Source organism: Canis lupus, chromosome 8, assembly GCF_003254725.2.
Source record: "Canis lupus dingo isolate Sandy chromosome 8, ASM325472v2, whole genome shotgun sequence".
Taxonomy (NCBI): Eukaryota; Metazoa; Chordata; class Mammalia; order Carnivora; family Canidae; genus Canis; species Canis lupus.
Window position 1 is genome coordinate 11,776,083 of NC_064250.1, and position 17,698 is coordinate 11,793,780.

A 17,698-nucleotide genomic window follows, 5' to 3' on the forward strand; every position below is an offset into this window, starting at 1 on the left:
AATTTATCAAAAACTTGTGAAAACTATCTCCCCTAATGCAACTGTTTTTAAAAAAAATCAACCTTGAATTGTAAGAGTTGGGCCGTTGGAGGGAGAATGGGAAGAAGGCGGGGAGAGAGGGGCTTTGGACAGAGAGGGAGAGAGAAGGGGGGTGGGGGAGAGAAAGAGGGAAATCATAGCAGGCATAAGCTGTGTTTGAAAAAGCAACTTAAATGGGCTAAAACTTCAACATTTGGGCCTGAAGGCTGGAGCATGTAAAACGCTTACTTAGATGATATGAATAGGACACTGGCAAACAAAAGCAGCAGTGTGCTCCTAGAAAACTGTGCTTAAAGGAGTTTCCTTGGCAACAGAAATGCAGTTCCAAAAGTAGACAGAACTTTCCTCAGAAAACATACTATTAATAACAACCTTCCGGAACAACTTGGAACAATTTGACAACTTGGCAATAATAATGCCAAGTGTTCTGCAAATTAATCTCACACATAACAGTTATGTTTCCCTTGCCCGTAATTCTGCTGGACCCTACCAAGAACTCCCTGCTTTTCGGTGGCGCGAATGTGAAAAATATTTCTAAATGTTGTCATGGGAAAAGAAAACCAAAAGAAATGCTAGTGGCCGGCAGCGGCCAGTGATTGTATTCAGCCCCTTGGAACCCAGGAGATAATTTAATGAGATGAGTTGATTCCAATTAAAGTGACTATGTCTAGTATCTCGTCCCAACAAACATGCTTCCATGAACAAAACTCATTAAAGGGTTAACAGCCTGAGAACTGCTATGATGTGAAGCACATCTTGAGGCCACTGGTTATATAAATGTAACACTTCACTAAATACGTGCTAGGTGTTATTTTTAAAAGCATCATCATTTCTTGTCAGCCCAGAGAATAAACTAATCTGGGATCTACTTGGCCAATGGGAATCGTTTGAATTCTCCTGAATGCAACACATTTGCCAGCCAAGAAAGGTATAGTGTTCCCCTCCTCTGACCTTTCTTGAATCCTTGGATCTAAAGGTTAAAAGTAATCAATATCTCATTGCACGGCTTGGTTTCAGGGTAATAAGTAATAACCATCATGTTAAAATCCAAATGATTACAGATAGCTCTTAAATGAGTTGACCTGTTTGGAAGCTTTTATTAATTGCAATCAGGATAATCGTTAGAGTTTGCTAATAAAATTTTGGATTAAATTGCAAAAATTCCAGCCTTTAACTTTTGAAAAACGACTTTTGCTTAATTAGATGTGAATATGCAGTGGTCCCTCCTGTGTTAAGTTGAGAGATTTGGCTTTAACCACACGTATTTGGAGATTTCTTTCAGTTTTTATAAAATAAATTAGAGGAACACTTAAACTACTTATAAGAAAGGGTGTTAGGCTCACTACCACCTTTTGCTCCAGAACTGCTCGATACTGTGTGTAGGTTTCGGGTCAGTGAGTCCATGGAAATGTCCCTCACCTACTTTTTAGCATTTCCTATTTTTAAATTACTTATATTTAGAGGCTATATTCATATTTGGGCTGATCTGCTTTGTAGCTAGAAAGAAACATACGATGTGTGATTACACTTCACACGGGATGAACTGGGAGTTATTTATTTTGTTTGAAAAAAAAAAAAAAAAGGACTACCAAGGTTTAAAGATGAAGACCAAGCATTATCATTGACAAAAGGGTCTTGATGTAAAAAGGATAAATGTTAGGTTTAATGACCATGTAATTACTTCAGGAAGGTATTGGTTATCATAACTATTTCATAACTCCAACACTAAATCATATAACCTACAATATGTTATAACATAGCCAAGTGTATAAGATACGCCATTGAATCCAAATATTGTGTCCTTATGATTATTCTAGTTTTTACAATTTATTAGAATTTCATACATGTATTCCTAAAACAGGTAGGTGGGGCTTAGAAGGGTAGCTAGATAATATTTTAATTATTTCAAAAAAAGTCCTGGTGCTTGCTTTGGCAGCACATATACTAAAATTGGAATGATACAGAGAAGATTATCCAGGCTCCTGTACAAAGATGACACGCAAACTTGTGAAATGTTCTATATTAAAAGAAGAAGGAGAAGAAAAAGTAGTCCTGGTACCTGTTCAGAATATTCTGGAAAATCCTGGGTTGGAAAAGTTCAACCATAGTACTTTCAAAGATCAACTCATTAACTTCCTTTTTTCTTGCCCTTATCTCACTAGCATGTCTAACTTTAAAAAGAGAAGATGTGGGACATCATTTTGAAGTATTAGGAATTCTCCAACCCAACTATTTCCAATATTAAATGTTCATATTGCCTTAAATCCCATCCTTAAGATTCATCTTTGAGGTAAAAAAGAACACACTCTACTGGATAGAGGTATTCTCAGGAGGTAGGGAAATAATACTGAATTAAATGCCAATTTTAACATTTCGTTAAAATTGAAAGGGTACTAGAAAGGGAAGATGGAATCAGTAGAGAGAAGTAATCTAAAAAAGAGACCAAGGACAGATATTATTTATTTCACCATTTGATAAGAAGGGAGATATGTTTGTGTGTGTGTGTGTGTGTGTATTATGAGAGTAGGATAGAAGGAGAAAAAAAATGAAATTGGTCAGATCTTACTATTTGACTTTGTTAGTGCCGTATACATATCTTATTTAACACTCATGGTGATCCTGGATTATTTTCCCCATTTCATGAATCTGAGCCTGAAACGCAAGGAGGTTAAATGACTGGCCTAAAAGAACCAGTTTCTCGGGTCAGGCTAGGGTTTGCTGAGATGCCAAACAATCCCCCAATTGCAAAAGTTTAAAGTTACAAAGATTTATTTCTCACAACTACACATCCATCATTGGTTGGCTGTGGGCTCTGCTTGGCATTGTTTTTACTCCAAGACTCAGACTAATGAACCAGCCACCCTCCTTAAATATTCCTTCACTGTGGCAAAGGGAAAGGAGAGTTATGGAGGGTCTCCCTCTTGACATAAAACCTTCTACTTGGAAGGGAAACACATTACTTCCTCTCAAAATCATTGACCACAACTAATTGCGTGGCCCTACCCAATTCCAAAGTGGATGGGGAAATGGATCCCTACTATATGCCTAAAAGGCAGAAAGATAGAAATCGTTGTTGAGCTGTATCAGTAGCTTCCACAAGAAATAAGTAAATAAGTCAGAGTTTGAACCCAATCTGTTTGGCTTTAATGCAGTCTTTCACATGCTACTTGCCTGCTCACTGTTGTCCCGTATCATCTTCTCTACAATCAGAAGAATTCTTGCAAGTGCATTTTCCTCACTTGTACCAGATAGAAAGAACTTCTTGTACCAGATAGAAAGAACTTCCTATATATTAAATGAAACATCAGCAGAGGAAACATGATGGACTTGGGTATGCTCTTTAGCCCATCATCAGGCTGTTCTGTGAAAACCCCCAAACTTTCCTAAGCACCTCAGCACCCTGGGAGAATGTTGCCATGTGGAACTTCACAGGAACCTCCTATATTTGGTGAGAATCAGGAAAGCTAAGGCTGAAAATATTCAAGTTTTTGGAGAGAGAGATGAACTAAAGGCAGCATTACACTAGGAAGATTCAACCTCATGGATCCTGTTATTGCCACAGGGAGTTACTGGGGAAGGGGTCCCCATGGAGAGGTACTCTAGAGGAATACCGTTTGCAGAAAAACCACTTTCCAGTCCTGTCAAGGAAGCAATTTCAGTTCTCAGAAATAAGGGCATTCCCAAGCATATTTTTAATAATGTTGGCATTTGCGAAGCTCATACATTCTTAAACTAGGCACTTCTGCGACACTCTGTACCTAATGAGGCACACTGGGGTAAGCTAGGAGGGAAGCAGTGGTCTTCCTGCTGAACCCTCACTCATTTACATAAGGCACAAAACAAACATACACACACGTACACACACATGCATGCACACACTCACATACACATTTTCTTTTACTGAAGCCAGGAAAGAGTCAAGCAGGCTAATGCTTCTAGAGATGATTTTAATTTTCTTCTAAACATTTTTATTTATTTTTTTTTTTTTTAACTTTTTTTTAATTTTTATTATTTATTTATTTATTTATGATAGTCACAGAGAGAGAGAGAGAGAGGCAGAGTCATAGGCAGAGGGAGAAGCAGGCTCCATGCACCGGGAGCCCGACGTGGGATTCGATCCCGGGTCTCCAGGATCGCGCCCTGGGCCAAAGGCAGGCGCCAAACCGCTGCGCCACCCAGGGATCCCTAAACATTTTTAGACCAGAGAGCCTTTCTCTAGAAGGACATCTATACACCTTTGTAACTCCCCTGAACATACTATTTTAGCCACTTTCTTAAGTCATTGATGCTATATGCTCATTGATATTTGCTTAAAAAAAATTGTGATTCGTGATGTTTTTCTTGTCATCTCATTTTATCCATTGAAAACTATAAAGTTTGTGGAAGAGGTCCATGTGTACACATGGTTATACACACACATTTATGTGTGTTCACACAAATAGACACGAAGTATACAAAGTATTAACTCATTTAGTTAAAAAAAATCTTTCATAAGGATTGAATTTAGATGAAACCAGATTTCTTGGGCCAAATATGCTGGTAGTCCCAGGACATTTAAGTCACACATATGGAGATCCCTGGGTGGCTCAGCAGTTTAGTGCCTGCCTTTGGCCCAGGGTGTGATCCTGGGGTCCTGGGATCGAGTCCCATGTCAGGCGCCCTGCATGGAGCCTGTTTCTTCTTCTTCCTGTGTCTCTGCCTCTCTCTCTCTCTGTGTCTCTCATGAATAAATAAATGAAATCTTTTTAAAAATCACACATATGTAAATAACTACACAAACTTCCTTCATACATGCCAAGTTTCAGTTTGGAGCTAATTTTTATGTTATAAGTCTCGGCATATAGGATTTTGCTACCTTCATTATAATAGTTTTACCCTGTCGATATTCATAGGTTGTCTCCCTAAGAGAGCCCTCCTTGAGAATAATTTAGCCATGAGCACTTTGTTATAATTAAATGCATACTTTTTAATAGTGATGATAGATTTGGACTTTTAGACCAAATCTGAAAATGGATAATTAAAATTTTTGTTAGACTCCATACTCCAGGAGGGCAGGGTTCATGTCTGTGTTGTTTATTGCCATATCTCCACTGCCTAGTGTCATACCTGGCACATAATAGAAACTCAATAAATATATATTGAAAAACATTTTTCAAATAGGTTTATTTAATAATCTACTAATTAAATTCTACTGATACAACCTATGCTATCAATTCTTTACTTCTGCAAGAGAACAATCCTATTTTCATGCCATGGTAATTCAGTCTGAAACTTCATGGCTTCCTCTTATATCGTAAATTCAAACAAAACCAAAAATCTCTCTCCTTTAAAAACTGAAGTGCATTCAGTGCAGTGCTTACTACTCAGAGTACCCAAATTTGGTCAAGTATCAGGGAGAAAGAGAGGGAAAAAAAGAGGGGGGCGAGGAAGGGTTGGATAATGATGCCCATGTCCGAGACAAACAGTACAAAAATGCACAACTAATCACCATAATTCTGTGGCTAGTCTGTAAGCCCTCAAACTGTAATATTGGTTGTTGTATTCTTGATTATGTACACAGTATAATTACTTATACATATAAGGATATGATGTCCCATGCAAATGTAAAATAGAACAATAGATGCAGGTGAATGAACATGGACAGTCGTTAGAAATGCTAGGAATATCAGCACATTTTTTCCTTGTACCATAGTTAATGGGAGAGTTTATTGACATATTTATTGTAGTATATTAGAGTTGACATCAGAGGAGTGTGTATGTCTAAAAAAAATAGTTATGGAGGAAGTAAGCAAAAACAATAAGAGGTAACCCGAGTCCATCGTGATCAGGGTGGATGGATGGATGGAGTCTAAAAGACTGACTCAACTTTCCAAAGCTACAGCTAGCTAATTCAGAATAAGCAACTTAATAAAAAAATAAGTTTTGTGGCTGGAATGTCAGGAGAAATCTAAAATGTAATTTTGAAACTTTCTCCTACTCGTTCATTTAAAAAAAGTTTCTCACTATTCATAGTTTTTAAAAATAATCCTCATATATGGTCCTTTATCTCTTTCACTTAGCCATTAATTGAGAGCTTCATTGGTTTTATGTAATTAATAAAAAGCTAAAAGATGTACCATTTAAATGAGAATTTGATACAGATTAGTGATGAATTCACCATTTGCAAATTCACTATTTGCCCCTATTTATGTCCTTGACATCCATTTGGGTTTTAGTATGTTCCCTTTGAACTTTGTCCTTCCTCCTCTGCTCTCCTCAGCTGGGACATGTTGAGATTTGAAAATATGTGTGAAGTATGTCCCTTTCTCTGTGATTTTTCTCTCTTCTTCCTCAGTCTTCTCTGCCTGCTGATGCTAAAGATCCATTCTGTGAATGGCTGGATTTCTTACAAGCTATGAACAAAAATCCTCATGTTCATTAAAACTTAAGTATAAATGAATCTCTAGAGCTGAGCTAATTGAATTCTTTTTCTACAACATGGGAATATAGCAAAATAACTCAGAGTTGGCTAGCATTTTATAATCCATGTTTTGATGATAGTCTAAGAGGCTCCGTCCGTCCAAGTTTGGGTTAGAAAAAGAAATGAAGTATGGAAACACTGTCAGAAGCCTTTTCTGTTTACAAAAAGATCCAGGGATACCATGAGTAATGCCAGAAATCTCATGTGACAGCCAGCTCTTGTGGGATTTTTTGAGCTCACCAAGTTCAGGAAATAGTTCCAGAAAGCTGATTGGAGTTCAAAGATTTTTTTAAAAAAATTAACTGAAGTGAATAATTGTGTGTTCTGTCCATTGTCCAACACTGCTGCTCAGACCTGTGCTCTGCCGGGGGTGTACATCTCCCCAGGGCTCGGTAATATTGGGCACTCGATAAATACTTTCTGATTTAAATCACCTGCTTAATGAGTGTTTTCTCCTGAATCTTCCAAAGTGAATCTCATAGAGGTTTTGTACAGTTATTTATTTCCACGGGAGGTGAGAATTTTACCTGGAGTTTCAGGACTGCAAGTGACCTCGTAAGGACCTTCATTTCATTTCCTCTCTTTTAAGGATTGTTTTTTATCCATTCCAGATAGGAGAGAATTTGTCCTCCATTAAAGATCTTTCCAGAGGGAATTCCACAGCCTCCCATTAAAATGTTTAACAACTCTCCCTGCCCTGAAAGTCTTCTTATATCTAGTGTAAATCCCTTCTGTTGTTAGGTTTAATTGTCAAATCAGCCAGAATCCATGCTCGGTAATTAAACCCCTTCTTTCTGTTTTCTATATAGTCACATTTCTCAAGCTTTTGCAGGTTTCTTTTCAAGTTAAAAAATCTTTTAAAAGTCCTTTATATCAGTCTTGCCTATACTCTATCTAACTGAAACCACTTCTATCCTCTTTTATAGGAGAAAATATGCTAATATTGAGATGGTACTGGTAAATCCATATAGTTGAGGGGCTTTAACAAGCTCCATGGATTTCTCCATCAGGTTTTTCAACTCTCTCTTATTAACAGTTAATAAAATAGTTCATGGATGGTTTGGAAGAGGAATATGGCCTGTCTGAGATGGTATGACTTACAGCATGTACCAAAAAAAAAAGTTTGAAAAGGATATAAAAATGGGCTAAAAAATCTTCTTCCCATTTAGGGACAGAGCTGCTTCTTCTCCCAGTGGATGCGTAATATATTATTTATGTAAGAGTGAGTGAGCATCATGTTTTTGGCTCACATTCCATTTGGAGCATATACAGTATGACAGTTTCTTTGGCTTATTGTTGTATATATGGCTATCTATTTTTAATACATTGCTTTTGTCTTTTTTCATGCTTGCTTACATCTGTTGTTATGAAAACTGACATAAAGTTTTTAAACATAAAAGAAGTGATGGAGAAAGAGATGGTAAGAGACAAACAACATTTTAAAGGAACGCAAGATGGAGAAACAGGAGCAAAGTCTCCATGGGGAGAACCAAAGCAACCTCTGCAGGATAAATGGGAGGGAGGGTCAGAACAGAATTCTGTGGTCACAGAGGAAAAATGATCATGAGACTGCAGAAAGCATTTTTAAGTTAGAAGGAGCATACTGCATTTTCTACCACACTGTTTAAGCTTTTTAAGCTGCAGTTTTCAACCTGTGAAATGGGCATTAACACCCACTTTGAAAGGTTGTCAGGATTCAATCAGTAATGTATGGAAGGGGCTCAACCTTGTGCTTGGTAAATGGCTCAATATATAATACAGAATCAGGGGTTAGCAAGCTATAGCCTGAAGGTCAAATCCAGCCCATAGCCTGTTTTTTAAATAAAGTTTTATTGGAACATAGTGAGGCACATTCATTTATGTATTGTTTGTGGCTGTTTTTGCACTTCAGTAACAGAGTTGAGTAATTTCAACAGTGACCATATGGCCAGCATGCGTAATATATGTGACTCTTGGCAGAAAAAGTTCACCAGTCCTTTGTATAAATAACTATTATAGTTACTCTTTAGTAATATACATTTTTCTACAGACTCGAATTATTTTCCTATTCAATTTTCTATCTTTTGTATTCCAATAATACCTGTTGACTATCATTCTTTTGCCCAAGGTTCAAGTTTTCCTTTTGTAATAACCCAAAGTCGGCCTGTTTCCTTGCTCTTTAACATTAAATGGTTAATTGGTTAATTTCACCACCAGGTGGCCTCCTAGACTCTATTGTGCTAGTGGGACCCAAAGGAAAGCAGAAAATGGATCTAAAATGAGTCTTTCAACTTTGGCTGTGATTCTCCTCTTATTAGCACTTTTCTGATGGCTCTGCTGCTCTGAAATCACTCTATATTTTATATTTGGTCCTGAAACATAAATTCACACTGACCTTTTTAGAAAATGAATTCTAAATCAGAGTTAGAAACAGTTAAAGCAGTAAAAACAAAATAAAAATATTTAAATGCATACTCACACCTACATCAAAGTGATTTTTTTAAAAAAGAAGTTTAGCTATCACATAAAAGGTTTACCATGACACAATATTGTTCTCAGATGTGTACTGGCAGGATTAACTAATCTTGAAGCTTCCACAGGAAAGACAAAGGCCACTGCCACTCAGATCTCCATATGTTAATTTCCCTTGAAGAACATAGGTGGACTTCAGTATCTCAGTTTCTTTATCTTATTTTATTCTCTAGATTCTCTATTTGAATTTTCTTTTATATTATTTTTGAGCTTAGCTGAAGACCATTGTTTGACAAGGAAGATTAGAAAGCTGTGTGATAAAGTGCTGGAGAAGGAGGCTGGATTCTCCTTGGGCAATGACTCTTATCCTCTCAGATTTCATTTTCTTCATCTGTAAAGCTAGGGGGATGGACCAGGTGGTTTAAGGTCCGTTCCAACTTCAATATTCTCTGACTGGTGAAAAATCAAAGATTATCCCAAGGAGTAATTGACTTGACTATTAACAACCTGGCAAAACCAGAATTTTAGTAACTCAATTTCAAAGGCTAAGGAAACAAACTCATGAGTAAATATAATTTTTTTGGCAAATTACCATTAAAAAGCATATAGTTGTTAAATGCCACCTTGTTTTTAGTTCATTTCAGGTGGTAATCATAAATGCACATTTTAAAAGCCCTCTTAGGCTGTTTTCTTTACATTTTATTTTTATTCAGTGGTCGATAACTAGTTGGATTCTAGAACAGTGTCTTGCTAAATCTGTCATGGAAGTTTAGCTTTCTCTTTGACGTCTTATTTTCTACACATTTCAATTTTCCTAACTTTTTGGGGGGGCAGAATGATCAAGTCCTCCTCAAATTTCTTTGCAGCATAGAACAGATATATTCACTTATATTTCCATTGAAAATGCATCATTCTATATGAAGGTAACCTGTTCTTACCTTCTGGTTAAATAGCTATATGCACATCACTGGTTTGTATTTGATTTGTCACATTGGATGTCATGGCAAACACTGATGAAGGCATTTAGCTGTCTATGAGGAAAGGACCAGAATTGTCCCTAGGGCATTTTGGTAAAGAACAGGCTCACGTTTGAATTCAGAGTTACCCTGAGAGACCTAGTGACAGGCAATTTCTCTAATTCCAAATTCCCTACTGGGGCTACTTCTCTGGAGAGCTATCCGGTTAAAGGCAGATTCATACTTGCTTGGGGAAAAATTGATTACAACTTTTTCCCACTTTGCAAACTGCACTAATTAGTATCAAGCTCAACTAATAATTTATGAAATTTGCATTGCCTTCTGTTTGCCTAAGCACAAACATTTCTTCTTTTTTTAATATGTATTTTTAAATATATATTCATGTGTGTCATGTTCATGTCTAATACATATTAGGAATTAACAGTCTTATAATTTCACCTTTACTTTAAAAGTAAGGAAAAGTAAGAAATGATGCTGTCTGGTATGAGTGACTGTGTAGATGAGGTGCTAAGCATCTGTTAGGGATTATTCTATGCTCTGAAAACTGACATAAAAGGAAGGGTATCATTTTCCTCAAGTAATTTATGACCTATTTGGAAAAGCAAAACAAACAAATAAAAAAGAAATAATAGCAAAGATAGCAAATATGAGTGGTACAAAAGAAGAGTAAGCTTTGGTCCTCTTAGAATGTCTTCATAAGAAGAAATATTTGAACTGAGCCTTTCTGGATAGAATTTAAGTAAGTGGAATGGAGTTAAGTACATTGTAGAACAATGTAACATGGAGGAAGAAACCTTCAGATCTAGGAGTTAGTTTGACGCATGACTAGGACTTTACCCAAATCAGGAAGATACATTGGGGAAGAGGAGCAAACCAGGGGCACATAATAATGGCTTTCAACCGTGTGGTCAAAGTCAACAGAAGCCAAGATTGTTTTCTATTGAACATTGAATCCTAGATTCCATGTTTCATGTAGTGAAGGGAAATTATATACATAAATATACAAACTAATGGCATTAAAGAGATGAGAAAAGTTGTGCCAAAGGTCACATTTTCTTAGCAGGCAACATTTGGATCAAGTTTGAACAAACACTTCTATACAGTGCTTATTATGTAACAGGAGTTGTTCTAGGATCTTTGCGTATATTAGCGCCTTCAATCCTCACAGCAAACTTGTGAAAAAAGTATTAATATTATCCCTAGATGAGCAACTAAGGCACATGGAGTTGCACAGCTTTGCACAAAGTTTAAAAAATGGACAATCTGATTCCAGGCGTATATTTTATTCTCATTTATTTATTTATTTTTGCCAAACTCCTTGAATCTCATTGATTCACAAATTAAAATGCTTGGCATGGGTCCTTTTCTGTCACCATGTTTACAGAACCTAGTGATCAAACGGTTATGTGTGTAGGTTTTGAGAAGTAGTATTACTAGGTAATACCAGCATATTCCCTCCTCCCTTCATTAAGGGTAGAGAAAAATAGTAACACTTTGTTGGTATATTTTCTAAAAGATGAAGACTATATATACATAGTTAATATATATGTATTATATATAAACATACATATATACTATGTATTATATGTAAATATTGTTTACCTCTTCAATGACTCCATTCCAAAGTGACCTACCTATTTTTTTTCTAAGGTGGGCAGTATTACAGTACATTATGTCTAAGATAATAAAAATGAATGAGAAATATGCAGTCTTGAAATAGGTAGCAAACCACATTATCTTATTGTAAGTCACATGTATTAAGAACGAAGACTGTTTTAAAATGGCACATTTTACAGAGATCTGAAATTTCATACAAGATCTATTTATTTCTTAAAATGTTTGTGGTGAGTATATTATTGTCTTTGTTTTACAGATGTGATAACCAAGAGAATAAGAAATAACTTCCCTCAATAGAGCAAGCTACCAAAGGGAGAAGTAACAGCCGCAGAGAAAATGGTGCCCAGTGAAGGGGCGCCTTATTGATGTGCTCAGAGAAAATCTTCAAAATCACAAGTTTTAGTACCTATTTCTTTTTGAGAAGTTATCCATTGTTATGGCATAAGCTTCACTATGTGGCCACATCCTTGTACTTTTGGGGTTTTTTGTTTCAACCTCCACTTACTGAATTTTTGCAGCCCTTATGCAAATTTTTAAGTCATCAGTATTATATTCTTTCATCTGATAATTTCAAGGGAACCATTCACTGAAAACTTTCTCTCTGGCTGTGATTTCCTTCCTCTTCCGCAACATTATCTATTTTTATGTAGTTTTTATGATTTATTCTCTGTGGACTAGTTATTGTTTCCCCTATCTGGTGAGACCTTTGTAATTTCCCATATTTGCTTATTACTTTCTCTCCATTCATCTGTGTATTTCTTTCATTTTGTTCTCTAAATCTTTACTCCTTCCTTTCTCTCACTTTTATCACTCTTGGGATTGAACACACACACACACATACACACACACACACACACTGTGTTTCACTTTAATGGAGCTATTCTAATAAACATCCTTGAATGTTTAAGGCAGACTCCCTTACATAGCTGGGAAAATGCTCAAAAGCAGTTATCATAACCAACATTTGCTCTTTATAGTCTTAGTTTATGCTCATAAATTTTCACCTGTACCCTTGAGCTTCTTTAAACTGTAAGCCATCATTCTTTTGAACAATAGGCATGGCTACCAGTGAGAGTCTGTCTGCCTTTTTAGCCTCAACTTCATGCTACTAAAAATTTGTGGAATTTTGAAGGATGAACCTACAGCAAAATGAATCTGGCCATAGAAGTTCCAAGGGTGTTTTGACCACTCCAAAGTCACTTTGAACGGCATTCTTGACCTTCTTTATTTACATTATACATACTGCCAGGGCCTACCAATTTTCTCAGAATTTGGGACTGTATCTAAAGATGCATTTTAAAGAATGACAGCATGACCTAGCAAGCTAAGCTGAAATTCCTCCTGAAAGTTCTGTTTCTGGGTTTTAACAATATCTTACTGACCTTGGGCAAGTCACTTAACTTCTATGTATCAATTTCTAATCTATAAGACAGATGTGATATTACTGACTTTCCCCGTGGGCTTGCCATAGGAGAACAAAAAAGAAAACAATCCATTGAAATGATGGTCACACTTTCTGATGCTGGAGCAACAAATAGTACTTAAAGCCTGAAATCTCTAAAATTTATTTTCTTAAGATCTCTTTCTAGTAAATATGGACATGTACCCCAAAGAAACAAACAAACAGAAAATAGGCTAGAACAGAAAGTTTTTAAATGTATAGCAGATTGGTGTTGGAACTGGATACTTGACCCACCTCTTACATCTGGGTCAAATATTATTGCCACTGGAAAACACTGAATTCCTAAAAGGTATCCTTAAATATTTAAAAGGTTTTTGTCACCTTCCTCTTTTTCTTGATACATTTTATAGAAGCTTTTTTTCTGTTAACCATTCCTGGCCATGGGAAATAATTAACTTTGTTCACAGTTTCTAACTAAAAATTGAGAGTAATGTTTTTGTATTAGATGCTCTGATCACATAGTTTTTCCACAGAACAGGAAGTTCAAAGATAAATGGAGGCAATCACATGCTACTCATTTCTGTGTGCTAATACTATACCTGACATATGTTTCAACAGCTGATATAGACTCACTTGGGCTTTTATTTGGGAGAAATTCAAATGAATAAATATTTCCCAAATACCTTCTACATCTAATCCATAATACTAAGAGTTACTGTGGATAAAGGGTGAGCAACACATGATCCCTGACCTTCTACATCCATTGTAAGAATTTATAATCTAATTCTGAAACTACATTCATCCTTATCTGAAGTAAAGGTAGCAGAGTAGCCTCAAAAAAGTGGCCTAAGGCATCAAGTACTTTACAATTCAGGGATTTGGGTGATCACCAAGAAAAACTCCATGGCATTTTGGATCTATTAAGATTAAAGATGTAAAAATCTTTTAAAAAGCCAAAAATATGCTACAAAGAAAAAGTCTTGATATCAATACATAGAGGGATGATGGCATTTCCATTGTGTTTTTGGGAGCGAATAACTCTGGAAATGCTTTGATCAGCTCTGTCTTAAAACCTAAAACATGGTGAGTTCTGGATATGTTTCTCAGGGCTGATGTACATAAGTCCCTGAGGAATGCCTATTTGCGGTAAACCTGAAAAGATAGCTTTTGATAATGACATTATGGAGGATAGTGCTTTCAGCCTTCATTTAGGCCACTGATTACTCTTAGATTTCCAAAGTCACTGTGTTCTGTAGCAATATCTTTTTGATAAACTACAATGGCTACAGTGTTCTACCTCTCATTTTTCTTGTCATCCTCAAAGAGAAAGCATGATATTCTCTTTGAAGAACCATTATCAACAGCATTAACATGAGAAATATATAGTCTCTTCCTTATGAAATTAATTTGGCATTATTTTTGAGGTGCGCAACATCTTGGCAACTGCTTTGGTTTAAAACTCTGTGATTTGGGAAAAGCACGTTTCAGAATGTTTAATTCAGTGATACAAAAGGCACTAATGAAATATGCATGTATGAATTTTATATCATATTAGTTCCCTCTTTCTTGAAATCTGAATAAAAGCCAAACATCTGGATTACGTTTGAAAAGCCTGAATTTCCAATTTTCAGAGAGATTCAATCTATTTTGACATTGCACACTTAGCCTTAACATTTACAGTGTGCTATTAACATTACTTGCAATTGTAAAAAAAAAAAAAAAAAAAGTCCAGATTTAAACAAACTTGGTGCCTCCTAATGCTAAAAATATATCTATATTTGAAATGGCTGCTGCTGCACAACTGTATACGTCCATGGTTTAGGCTTCATCAGCATTTCTATTATAAATACTTGTGTTGAACAAGCCTATAATTCAGCTATAGAGATATGGGGTAAGCTTTGATATATAAATTCTCCTATGGTTGTATATTAAAACAACAAACAAAAATTTGTGTATTGCTTAGTTTGAAAAACTGTTCATTGATTCAGTGTTTACCAAGGACCTCAAATATTCAAAGTACTCTTCATGATTGGCCAAAAATGGAATAGCCCTCATCCTTTGAGATTTTATATTCTTCAAATATAAGACAAATAATAAGATTTCTGTTTTTATGGATATTTGGATATATTTTGGCAGCTAGACTAAAGGCAAGTGCATATTTATGGTTGTAATTTAGGGAGGTAAATATGGATACTGATGCTTTATCTCATTTCAGTATCATAGTTTACGTAAGATATAAGTGATCAGTCAAGTTTTAAGAGGTAAAGTAAGAAGTTCTATGCTACACAAGAGATCATGGAAGACAGAGAAATGTGACATTGTTTGAAATTTGCACAATAGTAAGCCTTCAGTGGACTTTAATTTACTACACTCAAATTTTTACTGGATTTCTTATAGCATATATTAGGTAAATCTCATTCTTTTGTGACATGTGGATAACAGCTAAAGTCAGGAATTTCCCTTTTCTCATCTTATTTTGCTTTATTAAAAAATTCATTAGATTATAAAGTAGTACCCGATGAAACAAAAATAGATGTGTTGCAAGGCATTTTGTTTAGGTCAGAAGATGGAAAGTAGAAGAAATAATACTTTTATATTGGAAACTTTTTTGAAGGAGAAAACTGAGTTTCATTACATTAATTGCTGCTCCTCATGTCTTTTTTCCATCCTACACTGCATACTCTAACAGATATTACATAATTGCATAACTATTCTTACTATGTGCTGACATGACATTACGACAGCCCTGATATGGTGCATCATAATGAAACCGTAATTAGAACAGTCATGATGTATTATGGCAATGATCCACATCGTCACTGAAGTGCATTGGAATGCACAGAAAACCCATTGAGATGTGCAGATTTTCAACATAATATAGCACAACCATGAAGTTTCATAGCATGGAGGAGAAATTGCCATTATGCCCACACTGCTGGCAGCAAGGGTTATAACACATTTCTTCAATCTGTTAGAGAAAGTTCTGTATTGATGGAAGGAAATATTTGAGAGTGGCATTTGTGAAGTTTATGTCTTTAAAAAAAATCTACAGGAAAGACTTTATTGAAATATAGACTTAGCTGCATAAATTCTATAGAAGTTCCCCCATAAAATATTCACCAATAAAAAAGGACTCAAAAGGTTTCATTTAATGACTCAAATTCAATGAAATCCTTTTCTAAAGTAGGACAGATTGAAGATGATTTGAGGATTTTTCATTTAACCTTGCCTTTTCTTCTCATTCTCAGTGTCCTATCTTGGGCTTTGATTGAGTAGCTTACATTTTATATGGTTATATCTTTGCTCCCTTGTTGTTCTCCTAGGTTTCTCTACGTGAGAATCTTATATGTGAGTCTTGTTCCAGTAAGTGATGGCTTCTCCTTCACTTGGTGTGTTTTGGTCTTAGCATTCCTCTTATACACATAATAATATGATCATTATGGCTGATTTGGGGATGGGGGTGCAGAGAAGTTCCACTTTCTAAAACAGATAGGAACTGTAGACTTTATTTTCTAGACCAGTTCTCATTCAGTTCCTAACTATGTCATAAAATATCCCAACCAGTTACACTTCCGATGTCTGCTTGAATACCTGTGGTAAGTGGGAACTCCCTGTTGCCCCAGCTTTGTTCCTACTTGTTCTTCAGCCTTTGATCCCATGCCTGACCTCTGAGATCAGATGAAAGAAATTAATATTTTTCTATTGAAAGTCTTCTAAATTTTTCAAGTCTGCTAACATGTCCTTTCCTCTCTTCTGTCATCTTCAACTCTTACTTACCTGTTGGCTGAATATCTTCAGCTCCTTCAATAGCTTGCTCCTTGGTGAAACGTTAAATATTTGGCCTTCCTTGAGTGCTCTCCTATGGACATTTTAGACAGTGCCTAAGCCCCTCTTGGAAAATAGAACCCAACCAGAACCAGGTTTGAGCCTAGTAAATCACAATCAAGCTGTTACTTTTCTTATTTATAACCCTATGTTTATCTCAGTCCAGCCCAAATCATATTTCCTTTTTTATATTTACCTTCCACTGTCTGTTGACTCATTGAACCTAAAGACAGTTTATGCAGTTTTTGTATTTTTATTTTTTTTATTGGTCGGAAATTATTATCTCAGGCTTGACATGTATCATATCTTCTACTTAGATTTAATCTACTATGCTAGCATGTTGTGTTCTCTTTGGAGTATAGTATCATCATAGCTTCAGGTTGCCTACGAATTCAGATCCAGCTCAGGGACATAGTTTGGCCTGCACAGTGTCAAAAAGTTTTAATTCAATGTCTAAAATTTAGGAGATTTCACATGAAAATACATATTTCTGTCTTCTCTTAAACCAGAAACCTGTTCACATAGAGACCATCCTGAAGCCATATTCTCAACAAAGGAACAGTTGAAAGAGCTGAGTAATGGTTGCCTCATTTAGATGGAACTCATGTTCTCCTATCCTCCACAAACCACATTACTTCTTTTTCCCCTTCACTCGGATCGAATGTTTGTAATCATCCAATTTTTTCATTGTTTTTCTTTTAGTAGAGAAAGTAGTTCTCTTCTTCTAAGACACTAGCAATGGTTAGAGTATGAAAGAAGATGACTTAATCTGTGCTCAGCTCAACTTCTTTACATTAGCTGCCAGGTAGTAGGATACTACTTTAGCTAGCTAATACTGGCTCAGAAGAACTGATCCTTAAATATTCAGAAATTTTGCCAGTGGTAGCCACCTTTGGTAGTTTGGAATCTGCCATGGGAGGAGTATTT

The 17,698-nt window shown here is 35.9% G+C and overlaps 1 protein-coding gene and 1 non-coding gene across 6 annotated transcripts in view; both read left to right on the forward strand.

Moving 5' to 3' along the window:
* The window catches only part of AKAP6 (A-kinase anchoring protein 6), a 539,834-nt gene that overhangs the window by 425,762 nt on the left and 96,374 nt on the right, over positions 1-17,698 (forward strand). The window lies entirely within an intron of this gene.
* On the forward strand, positions 1,960-2,066 carry LOC112658102 (U6 spliceosomal RNA). The gene has a single exon (XR_003135507.1). It is a non-coding gene; the product is annotated as a U6 spliceosomal RNA (small nuclear RNA).